The 18,555-nt window shown below is 49.5% G+C and overlaps 1 long non-coding RNA gene across 2 annotated transcripts in view; it reads right to left on the reverse strand.

Annotated features, from left to right (window-relative positions):
• The window catches only part of LOC141581980 (uncharacterized), a 1,111,619-nt gene that overhangs the window by 433,857 nt on the left and 659,207 nt on the right, over positions 1 to 18,555 (reverse strand). The window lies entirely within an intron of this gene.

Here is an 18,555-nt window from a genome sequence, read left to right on the forward strand (position 1 = left end):
AGCCCACTCCAACCCAAGGAAACACCCAGCCCGGCCAGGGGAATGCCAAGCTCAGCAGATAAAAGGTCAGGCCCAGCCAAGGAATTCGAGGGAGGAAACGTCAGTCAAAGCTAGGAACACGGAGCCAAGCGAGGAACACCACGCTAAGCCAGGAACAGCAAAGCCAAGCCACCGCGACAGGCAAGCCAAGCCGTTATGCGCCTGCGGCGTGCTCGAGGCCACGCTTCTACAGGCGAGCCGCAGCGTGCAGCGTGCGCGTGTCCCAGCCTCCGCGGGCGAGCCCCAGCGTGCGGCGTGCGCGTGTCCCAGCCTCCGCGGGCGAGCCCCAGCGTGCGGCGTGCGCGTGTCCCAGCCTCCGCGGGCGAGCCCCAGCGCGCGGCGTGCGCGTGTCCCAGCCTCGGCGGGCGAGCCGCAGCGTGCGGCGTGCGCGTGTCCCAGCCTCGGCGGGCGAGCCGCAGCGTGCGGCGTGCGCGTGTCCCAGCCTCCACAGGCGAGCCACAACGTGCGGCGTGCGCGTGTCCCAGGCCCCACAGGCGAACCAGAACGTGCAGCGTGCGCGTGTCCCAGCCTCCACAGGCGAGCCACAACGTGCAGCGTGCACGTGTCCCAGCCTCCACAGGCGAGCCACAACGTGCAGCGTGCGCGTGTCCCAGACTCTGCAGGTGAGCCACAACGTGCAGCGTGCGCGTGTCCCAGCCTCCACTGGTGAACCACAGCGTGCAGCGTGCGTGTGTGGCGTGTGCGTGTCCCAGCCTCTGCAGGCGAGCCACAGTGTGCAGCGTGCGCGCCTCAGGTGCCATCACTGCACGTGGCTCAGTGACCTACGTGTGCAACCTATGCACGCCAGTCCTTGTGTTCCCCGTAAATTTTGTGGGAATTGATGGAGGTTTCAGGCCATTGAGAAGAGAAGGCCGCCCCTGAGAAAAAGCCTCTTGAAGCAGTGCTGGGTCTAGAGCCCCTGCAACTTGAGGATGCTGACAGCTTCCTCTGAAGAAACGCCCCAAGACAGTCTGGGCGGTGCTGGTGCAGGTGGCTGCAGCTGCAGCTTGGAGCTCGGGCTGTCAGAGCTTGTTGCAAATGGCCTCAATATTGTGAGCACAAGCAGCTCATCCAGCCCAGACCCTGCCCGAGGCACTTTTGCCACCCGTCTGCACCCACATGGCTATTGGCGACGGGGCACTCTGGAGCCACAGGATTGGAGCTGGGCGGCCAGCTCCCGCTCTGGTTCTCCAGGCCCAGTGTCCAAGCCAGGGCTAACCGCTGTGGGGCTTCTGGTCTGGAGGGCTCTGCTGGAGTGCAGTAGGGGTGTGCTTCAGGCCGCTGTCTCCAGGCCAGCAGGAGGGAGCTTGGAGGAGCACTGACCTGATGGCGAGATGCAGAAAGGCACCCCCATGTGCAGATCCAGGTAACAGGATGCTATGAACTCCAGGGAACCAGACTGGGGCATCCCTGGTAGCCTCTGAGCTGGGCCCCAGGCAGTGGCACGTTGACTTGCTTCAGGCTGCTTCACCCAAACCGCAGGCGCTTTGGTGTGAGAAGACATTTATGCAGCCAACAAACATGAAAAAAAAGGCTCATCATCACTGGTCATTAGAGAAATGCCACATTGAGATAACATTTCACGCCAGTTAGAATGGCTATCACTGAAAAATCAGGAGACAACAGATGCTGGAGAGGATGTGGAGAAATAGGAATACTTTTACACTGTTGGTGGGAGTGTAAATGAGTTCAACCATTGTGGAAGACAGTGTGGTGATTCCTCAAGGATCTTGAACTAGAAATACCATTTGGCCCAGCAATCCCATTACTAGGCATATACCCAAAGGATTATAATCATTCTGTTATAAAAACACATGCACACGTATGTTTACAGCACTGTTCACAATAACAAAGACTTGGAACCAACCCAAATGTCCATCAATGATAGACTGGACAAAGAAAATGTGACACATATATGCCATGGAATACTATGCAGACACAGAAAAGGATGAGTTCATGTCTTTGCAGGGACATAGATAAAGCTGGAAACCATCATTCTTAGGAAACTGACCCAAGAACAGAAAATCAAACACCACATGTTCTCACTCATAGGTGGGAGTTGAATGATGAGAACACATGGACACACGAAGGGGAACATCACACACTGGGGTCTGTTGGGGGGTGGGAGCGAGAGGAGGGATAGCAGGGGTGGGGAGGTTGGGAAGGAATAGCATTGGGAGAAATGCCTGATGTAGGTGATGGGGGTTGGTGGCAGCAAACCACCATGGCATGTGTGTACCTATGCAACAATCCTGCAAGATCTACACATATACTCCAGAACTTAAAGTATAATTTAAAAAAAGACAGATTTTTTGAAAGAGGTGGACAAGCCATGTGCAGACATTTTCCATGAGAAATTTTTATGTCCAGTCTTATGGTGCATCTGGTGCTGACTATAAGCTCCTTTTATTTGCTTAGAACTGCAGTAAAGACTTTAAGTAATTTGTTTCTCTGTAAATATAATAGAAAGGGGTTGGAGCTATGTTCCATCAGTGCCAAGATGTGAATAATAAGAAATAACAGCAAGCATGGAGCAGAGAAAGATTCGGTGATGTTTGGAAGTCATGGCTGCAGGTGATTATGAAAACATAAACCTCTCCAAGAATTCACAGTGCATGGGTAATGGCAGCAAAATTCTGGATACTATGGGGAAAAAAATCCACAAGTACAGGTACATTTATTGGAATGACTCATCACAGAAACTTACCGTTGGGGAGTGATTACTATATGCTAATGTAGGTTTGTACAAAACCTTTTGTAGTACCCCCATGATAGAATGACTTATTGAGTTGAAGAGAAAGGAATTTGCCCTACATACCTAAATTTGGTGGAATGACCGCTTGCCCAATATAGACCATTAAGGATGACTAGAGCAGGTAGTTCTTGCTAGACAAGCTTTCCTTCAAATTCTCAATATAACATTCCTGCTAGAGGGTAAGTACAACTTGCTTATGAGAGCCAGTGCTGGAGTACCCAAAGGCTGTTCTGTAATTGGGTTCTTCTCCCCTTGTCCTCTCTGAACTCTCCCCTGCACTAGACAGTTTCAATGTTGGAGCATCTGAGTGCCAGCCAGGTAGACAAGTATGAGAATTTTGCTTTCATGTAGGGTCGTGAAGCATTCAGGGACCTGAAGTAAGTCCAGGAGGATCAAAGGGTGGCCCAGGAGGCAAATCCCTAATTAGTATTGAGTTAAAGCCAGTAAAAATCAGCTCACATGTCCAAGAATATGAGCTGAGCCAAATCAGGTTGAGAAATCTAGACCAGAAAGAAAAAATAATTGTAATAAAATGGGAGGATTTTAGGGGATAGGACAGAGGAGACTGTCTCTGTTAAGCTGGTGGGTCCCAGGTTTACAAACATTTGCTCTCAGGTATTTGGTTTGGGTTTCTGGCTGTGTTGATTTAACTTAAACGTACAGGTTTAGGACAAGTTGTGCAAATAAAAACGCACAGAGGACTCAATGGTAGCTGAGTCCTCACGACAGTGACAGAACCCAGAATGACTCAAACGTTCTGGCTAATTCACCAAAGCAATGATGAAGGCTTTGTTGTATAGTTGAAAGAACATTAAATTCAAAAGAAAGCAACAATGAGTGATTCCCAACTTGCTGAACAAATTTACTAGTTTTCATTTTTTTAGTTCAGGAGACCTGTTTCATGCTTCTGAGCCTATACAAATTAAAATATAAAAAATACTTACCTTGGGCTGGGTGCCCTGGCTCATGCTTATAATCCTAGTACTTTGGGAGGCTGATGTGGGTGGATTTCCTGAGCTCAGGAGTTCGAGACCAGCCTGGGCAACTCAGTGAAACCCCATCTCTACTAAAATATAAAAATTAGCCAGGCACTATGGTGGGTGCCTGTAATCCCAGCTACTTGGGAGGCTGAGACAGTAGAATCACTTGAACCCGGGAGGAGGAGATTGCAGTGAGCCGAGATCACGCCATTGCACTCCAGCCAGGGTAACAGAGCAAGACGCCATCTCAACAAACAAACAAACAAACAAAAAACCCCCAAAACAAAACAAAACAAAACAAAACAAAACAAAACAAAAACATACCTTACCAGGCTGTCTGTGAGGATCAAATAAACTACAACTGTGAAAATAAATCGCACAGTGTTTAGCAACTATTTTTTGGCATCTTTTTCTCCCTGCCTCTTTTCTTCTCTTTCTCCCTTTCTTTCTCTATTCTTCCTCTTTATCTTCCACAGTCGTCACCTTAGAAGCATCGCTGCCTGAGAATCAGACCCACCAAGCTGTTCACTGCAGTCTGACTTTCTGACATCGCCACGGTGACCTTCAAGTGCATTAATTTGTTGGTTTCCTGCCATGCCGTCTCAGCTGGGGGAAGCTCTATGCCCACATAGAAGTAAGCAGAGGGCAACTGAAGCCTTGAGTCAGGGTGCCTCAGAGAAGATGAGCGGAAGCCTCAGCAAATTCAAAGCATGTGTTTTATAAATCAGGAGAGCACACAAGGGCAGACTGTCTGTCAGTTGTTTCCACAGGTGTGTAGGGAGGCTTTACTGACATCACCCCACCAGTCAGTGTTCACACCTCTTTAGCGATGACACATTTCCCTCTGCCCTGTAGCAAATTTGTCTTATTAGCTGGAATGATGCCAGTTTGGAAACATCCTCTACAAAGCAGTTTATAGAGTTACAAAGTAGGGCTTAGGCAGACCACATATATATTCATGTGACCAAAATTGTACATTATTTGTTTTGTAAGCAGATGAAAAAAGGCAACTGTAACCTGGGGGGAAAGTTTTGGAGGTATCTATAAGAGGGTGATAGCTGAAACTGTGCAACAGGGTGAGATCACTCAGGGAGAGAGTGGAAAGCAATAGTTAAGGAGCAGACAGACATTAGCCGAGCATGGTGGCAGGTACCTATGATCCCAGCCACTCAGGAGGCTGACGCAGGAGAATTGCTTCAACCCCAGTGGGGGTGGATGTTGTATTGTGTCCAAATCACATCTTTGCATTCCAGCCTGGGCAACGAGAGCAAAACTCCCTCTCAAAAAAATAGGAGCAGACAGAGAAAAATGAAGTTGAAAAAGCAAAGCCAGAGTAATGGGAACACAGTCAGAATAAAGTAGTATCTCTAAAGAATCAAGGCTAAGAATGTCAAGATGTTGGAGGGCTAGCAAGTTAGGCATACAGATTGATATACAGGTTGGGGACAAGGGAGGAGCCTTTCAGTGGTGTCCTGTTTCTGCTAGGATAAATTCCTAAGATAAGTTCCTAATTCAGCTCACAATGCCCAAATTGCCCTTCAACCTCATGTCACATAATTCCCATTCTCCCACTGCCAATTCTCTGGCCTTCTTCTCCTTTGCCCAGTGCACCATGTTCACTCCTACCGCAGAGCCTTTGGATGGGCTATTTCTCTGCCTGGAATACTCTTCCCTTAAGGTGCACTTTAATTCATCATTCCAAACACAGATGAAGCATCATTTCCTCACTAAAGCCTTACCTGGCTAATCCAGGTCAAGCCAAATTATTTATTTTTTTTTTTTTATTTTTGAGATAGAGTCTCACCCTGTCACCCAGGCTGGAGTGCAATGGCACGACTTGGATCACTGCAACCTCCACCTCCCGAGTTCAAGTGATTCTCCTGTCTCAGCCTCCTGAGTAGCTGGGATTACAGGCATCTACCACCACGCCCAGCTAATTTTTGTATTTTTAATTCTTTTTTTTTTTTTTTTTTTTTTTTTTTTTTTTTTTTTTTTGAGACGGAGTTTCGCTCTTGTTACCCAGGCTGGAGTGCAATGGCGCGGTCTCGGCTCACCGCAACCTCCGCCTCCTGGGCTCAGGCAATTCTCCTGCCTCAGCCTCCCAAGTAGCTGGGATTACAGGCACGCACCACCACGCCCAGCTAGTTTTTTGTATTTTTAGTAGAGAAGGGGTTTCACCATGTTGACCAGGATGGTCTCAATCTCTCGACCTCGTGATCCACCCGCCTCGGCCTCCCAAAGTGCTGGGATTACAGGCTTGAGCCACCGCGCCTGGCCTAATTTTTAACAGGGTTTCACCATTTAATAGAAAAAGGTTTCACAATATTGGTCAGGGTGGTTTCGAACTCCTGACCTCAGGTGATCCACCTGCCTTAGCCTCCAAAAGTGCTGGGATTACAGATGTGAACCACTGCACCTGGCCAAGCCAAATTATTTAACTTTATAGAATCATGCCTCTTTCTATTCCAGCACTCTTCCCAATTTATAATTATGCCAGCACACGTGTTTTTTGGTGACTATGTGTCATTCACTGGATTGTAGACTTTATTAGAATGAGACTTGAGAAATTCTTAGCACAGCAATATTTTAACTAAACACCAATGGAATAAAGTTTCCCAATGGAATAAAGTTTGATGTAGAAACAGACATCCTGTACTTTATTCCCATTAGTGCATGCCTAAACAACCCCGTCAGAATAGATGAACCTGGAAATCATCATTCTCAGCAAACAGACACAAGAACAGAAAATCAAACACCACGTGTTCTCACTCATAGGCAGGTGTTGAACAATGAGAACACATGGACACAGGGAGGGAGCATCACACACTGGGTTCTGCGGGGGGGGGGACTAGGGGAGGGACAGTGGGGGTGGGGAGTTGGGGAGGGATAACATGGGGAGAAAAGCCAGATATAGGTGATGGGGGGGAAGGCAGCAAACCACATTGCTATGTATGTACCTATGCAACAATCCTCAATGTTCTTCACATGTACCCCAAAATATAAAATGCAATAAAATATCTATTTTTAAAAAAGAATTACTTTAGTGTTTCTCCATGATCTGGCACTCAAGACAACATGGCCAGTCTCAAGTATACAAGCTTGTTGATTAGGTTGGTATGGGATAAGCCATTATGAAGAGTTTACAGTCAACAGTTCCTAGTCTTTGGAAGGGCCACAGACATCTTTACGAATCCAATGAAAGCTAGATTCTGTTATGGGTTGAATTGTTTTTCCCCTAAGAGATGTTGAAGTTTTAACCCTGGCGTCTATGAATGTGACCTTATTTGGAAATAGAATCTTTGCAGATGATTAACTTAAAGTCATTTGGGAGGGCCCTAATTCAATATAACTGATGTCCTTATATAATGGGGCAATATGGACACAGAGATGAGTATGTATGGAGGAGACACAAGGAGATCGCCATCTATAAGCCAAGGTGGCCTGGCACTACCAGAAGCTGGGAGAGAAGGATGGAACAGGTTCTCCCTCCCAGCCCTCAAAGGAACCAGTCCTGCTCACACCTTGATTTCAGACTTCTAGCTTTCAAACTCTGTGGCAATAAGAGTATGTTGTTTAAGCCACTCAGTTTGGTAGTTTGTTAAAGCAGCCCCAGGAAGCTAACAGAGACACTTGAGAGCATACCCAACTTTCCATGTAATTTCCGGGTGTTGACAGATCCACTGAGGCCCAGGTTCATCATTTTACAGCATCAAAGATGCTATAAAATTTCCAAACTAAAATCCCTCAGGATAAAGGCAAAGGAAAGAAGAAAATTGTCAACAGCTACTATTTGCTCTGCTTGACCCTTGCCTAAGCACCTGGCATATATTACTTCACCGAATCCTCATAACCACTCTATGAAATAAATGGAAATACAGACCCAGAGACATTGAACGTCATGCAGAAATTCACACATCTAGAGACTGACTGTGCTGGGAATAGGACGTGAGTTTTCTTTTACTCTGAAACCAGTGCTTTTTCTGTTCTTGCCCTGCCTCTGAGTGACCTGTGAGAGCCAAAGCACATGATATGTGGCTTCCTGGACTGTGAGGTTACAGCGAGACCAGGGTTGTGTGAATGTCAGTAGCTTAAAGGGAAATTGGAGAAGAGTTTTCTTCAAAAAGTTAAGCAGGGCATTGTGGCTCACGCCTGTAATCCTAGTGCTTTGGAAGGCCGAGGTGGGTGGATTATGAGGTCAGGAGGTCAGGAGACCAGCCTGGCCAACATGATGAAACCCCCGTCTCTACTAAAAATACAGAAAATAATTAGCTGGGTGTGGTGTCAGGTACCTGTAATCCCAGCTACTTGGGAGGCTGAGGCAGGAGAATTGTTTGAGCTGGGGAGACAGAGGTTGCAGTGAGCAGAGATCACAGCACTGCACTCCAGCCTGGCACCAGGCCTCTGTTTAAAAAAAAAAAAAAAAAAAAAACTGTGAAGTCATTATCAGGATCCTTGATTATATATGGCTGAAAAATGAGGTTCAGAAAGGTCTATAGCACAGACCAGACCAGAATTTCACAGGGGTCATTTGACCTGAAAGCCCGTGGCTTCCCGGCATCCCTGCAGTTCAGCTGCATCGAGCCGACAGCAGCGCCGCATAGTGGTTAGAATCTGACCAGCGTAAATCCCAGCTGTGTCACTTCCTGGCTGACATTGGAAATGCTACTTAATCTCTCTGTGCTTCAGATTTCTCAACTATATAAAAAAAATAAAATAGGACTATTATAAGTTAACTGAATTAATACTTGTCAAATACTTAGGACAGTGCTTTGTGATTTGTGAGTGCTATGAACAAGTTAGCCATCATTATTACTATAACTGGAAAGGATACCACAGTCCCAAGTTCATCAGGGGAACATAGGATATTGCCCAATGTCTGGGATAAAATTAAATCCATTTATAACCACATAAATATATTTTTAAAAAAGGAGACAATGAACATTTAATACCTAATCTCAACAGCTTTTTCCAAGAAACATTCCCAAAAGAAAGAAAAAGAAAGAAAGAAAAGAAAAGAAAGAAAGAAAGAAAAAAAGAAACAAAAAACTGTGAGGCCTATATTTGAGAAATGTTGGCTTTAAAAAATTGTTTTCCGGGCAGAGCGAATTCCTTTATTTACATCTATCTCACTCCCCTTCTCTTGTCCTGCAACCTTATTAAGAACTGGGATGAACTGAATAATACCACACTTGTCCCATGATTACCATTATTATTGGCATCCCAAAATAAAGCCCATCCAGGGACTCTTAGAGGAGGTTTATCGCTATTAAAATCTTCAACCTCAAAGTTTATTCAGCTTATCAGCTATAACTGCGATAATGGAAAGATAGGGATTTAGTGACAGTCTTTAACTGGGCTACACACTAAATCCTAAATTCTACCTATTTTGGATTTAGTGTTTAATCCACTTACAGGTCCAGAACTTTCTATGGACTCTCTCTTCTCAGCGTATGTTAGATTTATGAGTTCAGTTCAATTAGTAAATCTCTAGCGATTCTTTACTTGTGCAAATAACCATGGAGAATTCCAAAAATGTTTAAGATGGGAATTTGCCCTTGAGGAAAATAAAGCCTAATTGGAAAACCAAGGGCTGATTCACATTAAAAAGTAGTAAGTGACTGCCTGAGTCTGGCTAGGATATCTCTCACACACTGGCTGATACTTACTTGAAATTGTTCTATCATAGTTCCATGTTTTTAATTCAAACTTTTGCTCCCTCAAAAACCAAGAGACTGCCCGTCCCGCTCACCTTAGAAACACTTTCCTCTAGGCCAGTGGCTCTCCGCCGACATCAGCGTCACCTGGGAGCTCATTAGAAATGCTAATTCCCGGCCGGGTGCGGTGGCTCAAGCCTGTAATCCCAGCACTTTGGGAGGCCGAGGCGAGTGGATCACGAGGTAAAGAGATCGAGAGCATCCTGGTCAACATGGTGAAACCCCGTCTCTACTAAAAATACAAAAAATTAGCTGGGCATGGTGGCTCGTGCCTGTAATCCCAGCTACTCAGGAGGCTGAGGCAGGAGAATTGCCTGAACCCAGGAGGCGGAGGTTGCGGTGAGCCGAGATCGTGCCATTGCACTCCAGCCTGGGTAACAAGGGCGAAACTCCGTCTCAAAAAAAAAAAAAAAAAAAAAAAAAAAAAAAAAAAAAAAAAAGAAAAGAAAAAAAAACAAATGCTAATTCCCAGGACCTGCTCCAGATCTACTGAATCTGAAACTCTGGGAGCCGGGGAACCAGCAACCTGTTTTATCATCTGTCTCAGGTGGTTCCAAGTCATGCTACAGCTTGATTCACTGGTCTAGGAATTTTACTCTAATCCCCAAAATTGGACTAAAGGCTTGTGGAGGACACAATGTAGTTTTGCCCAAGCATGTGCCATTTCAAAGGAATGAGAATCAAAAGATTCAATGGCTGGTAAAGAGAAGACCCTCAAGGTCTCCATAGCCCATTGGCTTGAATTAATACCCTTTAATGGAAGACTAAAAACAGATGGATAAAAGATTGCCCCAACAGTCAACGATGAATTGACGAACGGCCAATGTTTTCTTTAAAAGTAGTGTGGAGGTAATTCCAAGAAATGGTCAAATGATTCATTAGAACTTAAAAGTTCTGGCCAGGCAGGGTGGCTCACACCTGTAATCTCAGCACTTTCAGAGGCCGAGGTGGGTGGATTACAAGGTCAGAAGTTCATAGACCAGCCTGGTCTATGTGGTGAAACCCTGTCTCTACTAAAAATACAAAAATTAGCTGGGCATGGTGGCATGTGCCTGTAATTTCAGCTACTTCAGAGCCTGAGGCAGGAGAATCGCTTGAACCAGGACCCAAGTGGCAGAGGTTTCAGTGAGCCGAGATGGTGCCACAGCACTCCAGCGCTCCAGCCTGGGCTACAGAGTGAGACTCCATCTAAACAACAACAACAACAACAACAACAAAGAACTTAAAGGTTCTACAGCACACTTCCAGACTGCCAGAATTTCGCTGGAAATATGTTTAAAGTTGGAAATACTTAAATGTCCTTCTTACTAATTGGAGGGTGGGAGTTGATGGACGACATTCTAATAAATTTTATAAGGCTTTCAATTTTGTATCATCAAAATGCTTTCCAGAAGTGAGCCAAAGAATAGAGCAACCACATAAGAGTAATATAATGGACTCTAGGGACTTGGCTGGGGGGAAGTTTGGGAGTGGGGTGAGGGATAAGGGTTACATATTGAGCACAGTGTACACTGCTTGGGTAATGAGTACACTAAAATTTCAGCAATCACCACTAAAGAACTTCTCCACCAAAAACCACCTGTACCCCAAACACAATTTTTAATTGTTTTAAGTGAAAAAAGAATAGGCCAGCAATAGCGTATGAGAATACTTGTCAACCCTTTCACATCTCTGGGGGTTATAAACATTTTAATATTTATAAATCTCAGAGGTAAAAATGGCATTATATCAGTGTTTTACATGCATTTCTTTGATTACTGTTGAAGCTGGACATTCAAAAAGTTATTAGTTTTTTGTCTTCTTTTATGAATGCCTCCCTGTATCTTTTACATGTTTTTTAATAAGTTACATTTCAATTGCTTAGTAAAATGTCGTGTAGAAAATACAAGATTTTTCTCTAGTTGTTTTTAATTTCCTATGTGTACACACACACTCACACACACACACATACACACACGCACACACAGACAGCTTTATATTGTCAGTTCTCTTTTTTTCCATATGGTTTCATTAAATGCTTCCTTTTTTCTTAAAAGTTTTTAAACCAAGATTAGAATATGTTTGCCTACATTTTATTTTAGCATCCTTAAAAGAATTCCGGAGTGGTTTCACATTGCTTTTACATTTATCTCTTTACTATACTACAATTTATTTCAGTGCATGGTATGAGTTACATCTCCACCTAGACTTCTTTCCTGAATGAAACAGATGACTTTCCAAATACTCTTTGGTAAGAAAACCTATCCCTTATACAGCTTTAGGACGCTTCACTATGAAATGTTAAATTCATGTTTCTGTTTCAAGATCATTACACTCAGCAGTTTATCTGTGAATTCTAGAGTCTGTGCAGCTTTCTAAGAACACATTGTTTTGAAATGCATTCAGAACAATGTTATGAAATACCCAGCATTTCATAGGGAGCATTCACAACTGCCCTTCCTTTTTTTCCCCTAATCTCAACTGTTTCTTTTTCCAGATGAACTTTGAAATTATTTTGTCAAATTGCAAAGAAAATCATTTTGGGATCAGAATTAGACATTTTAACAGCTCATATTAAACTGAAAAACTCATATTTCTGTAAAATATTTAGCAGATAGATTCAAAAATTTGTTAAAAATTATTATGTATTGCTGTCCATTTATGAAGTGTATGCATTTTTAAGTAGAGGTTATGCAAATTTCTTATAAGGATTACTCCTAACAGTCTGTTTTTCTAATGCTGGATATAATTTTATTGTTTTATTTCTAATTATTTCTGGTATTTAGGAAACTATTAATTTTAAAAATATTTATCTTCAATTTTTTTCTGTCTAAGCAGATGCTCAGGTGAGTAGCAAGATGCAGGTCTCACCAGAGGACACACAAACATCCTCAGTTTGGGCCAGGGCTGGCAGACCCGCTGTTTGGAAGCTGTGTGCACCCAGTGAGACTTCTCCCTTCACCCTCCTCGGCTTGCAGGAAGGGAAGAAGATAACATAGGAGTTAGTGATAGAGTCAAGTCTTCATTAGTACCTCTCAGTACCAGCAAGTGGTGGCTGCTTGGCTTCGGACCATGAAAATAGAAAAAATCTATTTGACATTCTGTTACATAGCATCACAGACAGACACAAGCACGCATGTATACACATTATTTCATAAATTAAGAACATTTTCTCCACAGCTCTAATAGTGCATAGACACATTAGCCCCCTGGATACTAGCTTGAGAGATTTCTTCCTGCCACTGTTATCCAGTTCTCTGAATATTACATCAATTTAATCATGACCAGCACTGAACTGGATTTCCTCAACTCCTTCCTCCCTCAGCTTGCACAGCTAATCCATCAACAAGTTCCACTGACTCTTCTTCCAAACATCCCCTGACCCTGGTGCCTTCTCGCCACTCTTCTGCAGCCTCCCCCATGCAAGCCACATGGTCTCTCTCCCAAGCTGCCGCACTGCTCACCAGTGCTCTCCGTTTCTGTCCCACACCCCTACCATCCATTTCCACACAGCAGACGGGAGGATCTTGTGAAATAGAAATCAGATTTTGTGACTCATCACTGAAAACCTTCCAGCAACTTCCCACTGGCCTTGGAATGAAGTTCAGACTTGTTGCTGTGGCCATCCCGGTATGTGAGGTCTGGCCTCCCCTGTCTCTTTTGCCTCATCCCAGCCACTCTCTTTGAAGGTCTCAGCCACGAAGCTCCAGCTACTTGACCTGTGCATTTCCTCCAACAACATGAACTCCTTGCAGTCTCAGCCTTTCCTTTCTCTATTCCCTCTACCTAGAATGTGACCCACTGGAACTTCCCCTGACCAGCTTCTTCCACAAATTCACAGTATTGCATTGTATGGATGTTCTGGGATTTATTTAAATATGCCCCTCTTAATGCGTATTATTTCTTCCTTTCTTGTTACTATGGTAAATAATGCTGAAATCGAGTTTGTTTTTTTTTTTTTTTTTTTTTTTTTTTTTTTGAGAGATGAGATCTTGCTATGTCACCCAGGCTGGTCTCCAACTCCTGGCCTCAAACGATCCTCCTGCCCTGGCCTCCCAAAGCACTGAGATTACAGGCGGGAGCCCCTGAGCCCGGCTGAAATCAATGCTTTTACACAGACACTTGCACAAATGCGGCCCACACCCGTTTGCCGTCCTTCGGCCCGGCTGCGCTGCAGGTGCAGGTGACTTTGGTGTGGTCACGTCGGCTGCTTCTCCGTCATGTCCCTGACGGCTTCTGGGCTTTGTTTTCAGGTTTAGAAAGAATTGCGCCAAGAAACAGTGGAGTGAAAGGGGACTCACCCACACCCTCTCCCGGCCCGTCCTCGTTTCAGGCGTCAGGTCCCTGCCTGCCAGGATCCCGGTGGGGAAGTCCTGGCTGGGGGCCCGACCTGCTCGCCTGGAGAAAGGCCCCGTCCTCTCCGGAGCGCGGACCCGCAGGCGCCCGGGGGTCCGTCTCCGTCCCGCAGCCACCCTCGTGGGCCCGAGTTCGCAGACCGCGAACAAGTAATCGGTCCACGCGCGCCGTCTGCCGCCGGGGTCGCGCTGCGCGGGCCGTGGCCGCGGGGCGCGCCCGCGCGGGGACTCCGGGGAAGCGCCGGGCCGGGCGTGCGCGGCGGCGGCGGCCCTCGGCGGCCCGCGGTCTGGAGCGGCCCGCGCGGTTCGCGCCGGTCGCCGCGCGCCGCCTAGGCGCCTTCCCAGGTGCTTCTCCCCGGAGCTCGGCCGAGGGGCGCTCCCGGGCGCGCGGATTCCCAAGTCCCCGTCACGCGCGGTCTCATCGCCGCGATGGGGGCAGAGTTTCCCTCCCTCCCGCTCGGACGTTTAGGACCACGTGAAAGTCCTAAACATGTCTCCACTGAGACCTGTTAAAAGGTGAAGGCTTTAAGGATAGAGACGGAATGCGCGTCTCAGGCCACGTGTTCCTCGTGGCAAGGTATTTGGGCGGGAGACAGACACAGGGGCCGCCCTCCGGTACCTGCACGGGTGTTTCCACGCGACTCTGGGAAGAGGGCAGGACAGGCGTGGGGCTGGGTATGGGTCCGGGCAGACAACGACCATAGGGAGGGCACTGCAGCCAGGCACAGGCTGGGGACCGCGCAGGACCCGGCAAATCAGAGCATCCTCACTACCGGAGCCCGCCCGAGACCACACGCTGGCTCTTGCCCTGAGCTCTGGCTTTTTCCTTTCCTTTCCTTTCCTTTCCCTTTCCTTGATGGGTTTTCGCTGTGCGCCCAGGCTGTAGAGCAGTGGCGCGATCTCAGCTCCCTGCAGCCTCTGCCTCCCGGCCTCCCGCGCTCCTCCCGCCTCACCCGAGCAGTTGGCACCACAGCTGCAGCCACCACACCGGCCTCTGCATCGGCGTCCTGCGCGATCCCCTGCGAGAGAGGGGTCAGAGACTGCGACCAGGCCTCCTGGTTCTGGGTAGCACAGCAGGGCCCTGCCGGGCGCGCACCCTGGGCGACCTCCCATGCTCTCAGGCAATGAGCAGGAGCCCTGGGCCTGGCTACGCTCTGAGTACTGAGAGGGGACCCAGATCCCGGCCTCCGTCCTTCCCAGGGGCCCGTGGGAATTGCTCCAAGTTCCCCTTCCAGAGACAAGGAAGGGTCTCTGCATGTGCCCATGAGGGGGCCAGGAAATGCAAGCGCAAGGGGGTCGGGGTGAGACCTGGCGTCCCGTGGGGCAGTCACATGCCTTCCCCCACCGGCAGGTCCCTCCTGAGGACCTTGGCCCAGTAGTTGGATGCCCCCGCCTCCCGCAGCCACTTCTGTTCCTGGCTGTGTCCCCAAGCTGGCCTCCAATTCCAGCCTCAAGCCCTCCTCCTGCCTCAGCCTCCCGAAGCAAGGGGATTCCAGGCATGAGCCACCGCACCAGAGCTGGACGCCGGTATTTTAATCTGTGAATGAGTCTAGCACTCTGGGAGAGTCTCCTTATCCCGTCTCCCAGTGCCCTAAATGACCCAAGACTGAGTCCTCTCTATCCTTCCTCCAGTAGGAATTCCCAAAAGCTTCTCTCCATTTCCAGGACCCCCAACTCATTGGGCCCTGAGGGGGTGCACCACAGGCGGAGGAGGGGCACCCAGTGGCCAGCTCACACCTCTGTGACGTCATCCCAGAGTCAGCGAAGCTCCCCTCCTGCTGCCAAATTGCAGAAAACCCAGAAGGCCTCCCCAGCACAGCCCTGGTTGGGGTCAGCCTGGTCCTCTCCTGCTGGGTGAGGACAAATGAGGTCATGGAGAGGTCAAGAGGTCACACATGGGATCAAGGTCACAGAAGGACCAAGTCAGTCTCCTACCTGGGAATCAGGGGCTCTCTGGGGGAGTCTGTTTGCTCTGGAGAGAGAGTTTGTAGTCCAGTGGGAGGGGACGAAGGTCAGAACTAACATGGGTCACTCACTGCAGCTCCTTCGGCTCCTTTTGGGTCAGCAGGTCCCTGTGACACCAGGAACAAGAAAGAGACAGTCACAGCAGGGGAAGGACAAGGCTCAGAGGAGTGCAGAGGCCGGGTCCTGAGGCCACAGCAGCCCTGGTTCCTACAGGAGGAGGAGGGCTGAGGAAACCCTGGGACACTGGAGTCCTGGAAGTGTGGGGAGGAAGCACTGGAAGGGTGAGGACAGACGGCGACCCTGAGGACTCGGTGTGTTGTGCTGGAGGTCATATGAGGGAACAGTGGAGTTCTGCATTTAGTGGAGGAACAGAGGCAGTGCTCACGGGGAGGCCAGAGAGCCTCGAGGACCAGTGGGACTGGATGCTCTTGAGGTACCCTAGGGAAGGTCCCTAGAGAGGAACCTGGCTCAGCTGGGCCCTCCTCCCCCTCCACTCCGGACCATCTGCTTCCTCACCCACAGCTGAGTTTTAACCCCACCCCCAGTGCCACCTGAATCCCCATCCCTCTCCCCTCCCCTCCAGGACCAGGCCCTCCACTCACCTCTCCCCTTCTGTCCAGGGGAGCCCCGAGGGCCAGGATGGCCCCGATCCCCATTCTCTTCCTGCTCCCCCAGGGGGCCCAATCAGTCCAGTGAGACCTGTGTGGCCCCTAGAGTTGGGAGCAGGTGGTCAGGAGGACGTCATCACACGGACGGGGGAGAAGGACCAAGACACAGAGAATGCCCCAGGCACAGGGTCTGTGGGTGTCCCTGAGCAGGGACCCAGAGGCCTGGGGCCTGGAGTGGAGCGGGACCCTCCAGGTTGCTCAGGACTCAGGGCTGAGGGTGATGGAGGCACACCTGGCTGTGTGGCTGTCACTCCCCTTCTCTCCCTCAGCTCAGCATTGCCCCCAAGGCCAGGAAGCCGTGGGATCCCTCTGAGGAGACAGGAAGTCCCTCTCTCCAGGGAGAGGTGGAAACCGGTCTCCCATCACACTCCACTTCCTGCAGGGCATTGGCTCACCCCTCACCACCCCATCCCAGTCACTCATCACAGGACCGGAAGGCCCAGCCCGGCCTGTGGCTCCAGGTTGGTCTTGCTGACCCTGCAGATTCCAGAGGACCTTAGCGCTGGGGAGGAGCACCCCCACATTGCACTCCTCCTGGGCTGTTAGACCCCCTCGCCAGCTGCAGCCCTCCCTGCAGTGACCACACGGGGCCCCAGAGTCCCACAGACCATCAGCGCCAGGCCTTCCTGCCGGGCCTGTCTTCCCCGGGGCACCCATGGCACCCAGAGGCCCTGAAACACGCACAGGAAATGTGTCTGGAGGGCAGCAGAGGGGGTGTGAACTGGGGCAGGGGTTCAAGGTGGGAGGGGTTAGCCAGGGAGGAGGGGCTGAACCCTGGGAGCCCCTGAGTCACCAACAGCTATAGGAAACCCTGTGCCCAAAGGGGTTCAGCATGGGACAGGTGAGTGGCGATGGGTGGACACCTGGAGACAGAAGCGCCTGAGGGTCAGGAAGGCAGAGGGGAGGCCCCAGCACCCAAGGACAGTCTCTCCCTCACCTGGGCTTCACTCCTCATCACCCCTGGGAACCGCGCATGCTGGCAGGCCCTCGCAGGTGGGATGGGAAGGGAGAGAGCATGAGGCCCTGAGGAGCCAGGCTCCACGCTGCCCCTTCCTGTGGCACACAAACACACACACACACACAGGCACACACTGCACACAGGCACACACACTGCACACAGGCACACACACTGCACACAGGCACACACACTGCACACAGACACACACTGCACACACAAACACGCACACACACAGGCACACACACTGCACACAGGCACACACACTGCACACAGGCACACACACTGCACACACAAACACGCACACACACAGGCACACACACTGCACACAGGCACACACACTGCACACACAAACACGCACACACACAGGCACACACACTGCACACAGACACACACACTGCACACAAACACACACACACACACAGGCACACACACTGCACACACACACACACACACACACAGGCAGAGGCCCCGCTGTGAAATGGGCAGGCATCTCCCTGCACACCTCACCTGCCATTGCCCGTTCACCACACAGGCCGGGGACGGCCTCCCAAGGTCCCAGAGCCCACCTCACTCACCCACCTGCCAAGTGGTCCAGGGGTCCATTCTCCCCAGCAGGACCAGGAGATCCCTAGGGAAAGCGGAATTGCGGTGGGTGAGTGTTTGGCCTCCAGCCCAGGGACCCCTCAGGAGTGAGGGCACAGAAGAGGGGTAAGGGGCTGAAAGCTGGGGCTCGGTGGGGGTGGCGGGGTCACTGGTCATTCACAGGCTGCCCTGCTTCACCGTCCTGGCTACAGTCACCCTTCGCACTGTCCTGGCACTGCAGGGCTGAAGCAAGGCCAGAGGTGGCCCCAACCTGGCTGGCATCACCCCTAAAACTGCCAATCCTCCCATGGCCCTGCTGGTCCTGTCACATCCCCAGCTTCCCAGCACCAGAGCCCTTTAGCCACAGGGAGCCTCCTCACAGAAACCCCACCCTTCTTAACCCTTCCCCTCCCTAAGACTCACCCGAGTCACCTTTTCCAGGGGAACCAGGGTCTCCAGGAAAACCAAGACCCTGATCCAAAGAGAAAACGAGGACCATGGTCATAGCCCCTTCAACCCCTTCACCAGAGACTCACAGGCACTGCCCTCCTCCCCCTCTG

The sequence above is a fragment of the Saimiri boliviensis genome, chromosome 18 (genome assembly GCF_048565385.1).
Source record: "Saimiri boliviensis isolate mSaiBol1 chromosome 18, mSaiBol1.pri, whole genome shotgun sequence".
NCBI classification, from domain to species: domain Eukaryota; kingdom Metazoa; phylum Chordata; class Mammalia; order Primates; family Cebidae; genus Saimiri; species Saimiri boliviensis.